A 1,997-nucleotide genomic window follows, 5' to 3' on the forward strand; every position below is an offset into this window, starting at 1 on the left:
TAAACTGACCATGTTGAGTATAATTCCATTGAGAAATCTACTTTAACCACTACAAACAGTACAATGCCTGCCACATAGTAATCATTCAATAGCACTCAAGTAGTATCATCATGTTAAATTTATTGCCAATATTTATAAGTCTTGAGATTATTTTTCTCTCACATACTTTGTACTTCCTTTAGTCATATTTTCTTGACTTTATTTTAACAAGTATCATAGGGTTTTTATATCTTAGGTATATGTTTTAATTTCCCCCTTATTCAGTTGTTACTGTACTTCTCTGGTAGATTCCACACAGATATACCTGGTTGAGGAAAAGTAATTGAATCTCTAGTAACTTTGAGTATTGCCTACAGACTTACACCACTCACCCAACATTTAACGTTTCTTTATGATTAAAAAGAGTTTTTCTCACTTTATTTTAGGAGGACATGGTAAGTGCAAAGCAGGACAGAAGAAGAGGTCATTTGGCAGGATTAAGGAGATGACTTCCCCCAAGTACATAGTAGCTAGACTATAAATCAGAATCCTTCCTATGGATATGGAAATGAGAAAATAGGGGTCTTACAGGAGAAACAAGGGAGTGCTGAGAAAGGCTTTAATCTGCTTATCAAAGGGGATAGGTTTTAACCTTCAAAGAGGGTTTCCAGGACAAGTTCTGTTTAGTACCACTACAGGAAGTTAGGCACCCAAGGTACTTTCTAGTACTGAGCTTCCTCCACAGAACTCTTTCTGAGATGAGCTATGTCAGACCCTTGTTTATAAGGAAAACATCTGAACTTCACCCAAGAACTATTGTTGTTGTTGTTGGGTGCCATTGACTTGGTACCGACTCATAGTGACCCAAGCACTACTACCTTAGATTTTCAATGGAAACAAATATAGGATGATTCTATCTAACAAATTATTTTTGACATCCTGATGTACTCAAGTCTTTGAAGCATGGATTTCTAAACTGAAGATGGCAGATCAGGTAAACATGCAGTAAGGAGCTCCATCACCAACAACACAGAATACCGGACCAAGCAGGCTCAAGAGATGGTTCTAGAACTCTGAACCACATATAAAAGAATATTTAAAAGCTTGGAAGGCTTACAGCTAGGGGAATTTGTAGCAGAATCAAGAAATCCATTGCTTTATAATTCAAGATGCTCAGCTACTCCCAGAGCCACAATCTTGGGAGAGACCAAGAGGGGGAAGGATTAGAACAGCCACGAATGCTTGACAGAACCACAGATATATAGGTGTGGACATTCTTTTTTTGGTGTCCGTTCATTGGTCTCTCACTGCCTGCGCACCTCCATTCTGGTGACTAGAGGGGATGCTTGAGCAAATGGATACACTATCCCCAACCCCACCCCTGGAGTGCTCTACTACGCATGTGCATAGATCTCCTGGAAATTTAAAGTGACTCCAATTAAAACCAAATGGACACCACTCATCTGACAGTTTGTCATACTGTGGTGGCTTGTGAGTTGCTGTGATTCTGAAAGCTATGCCACCAGTATTTTAAACACCAGTAGGGTCACCCATGGTGGACAGGTTTCAAATGAGCTTCATTTCAAAGACAGACTAGGAAAAAAGAGGGATGAATTACTTCCCAAAATTCAGAAACGGAAAACCTAATGAATAGCAGAGAAACGCTGTCAGATATAGTGCCGGGAAATAAGTCCCTCAGGTTAGAAAACATTCAAAATGCGACTGTGGAATACTGCCGCCTCAAAGTACACTTGACCGTGATAACGCAAATGGAGTAAAGTCAGTGGGAAAAAAGCCCATGCAACCTTCATTTGCTGATGGAGCACAACTCAAAATGAAGAGAAACTGCTGCATATTATTTGAAAATTGGAGCATGGAATGTACGAAGCATAAATCTGGGAAACTTGGAAGTTGTCAAAATGAAATGGAACGAATAAACATTGATATCTTAGGCATGAGTGAGCTGAAATATATTGGTAGTGGCCATTTTGAATCTGACAACAACATGTTTTACCATG

This window comes from Chrysochloris asiatica, unplaced genomic scaffold (assembly GCF_000296735.1).
Source record: "Chrysochloris asiatica unplaced genomic scaffold, ChrAsi1.0 scaffold01922, whole genome shotgun sequence".
Classification (NCBI taxonomy): domain Eukaryota; kingdom Metazoa; phylum Chordata; class Mammalia; order Afrosoricida; family Chrysochloridae; genus Chrysochloris; species Chrysochloris asiatica.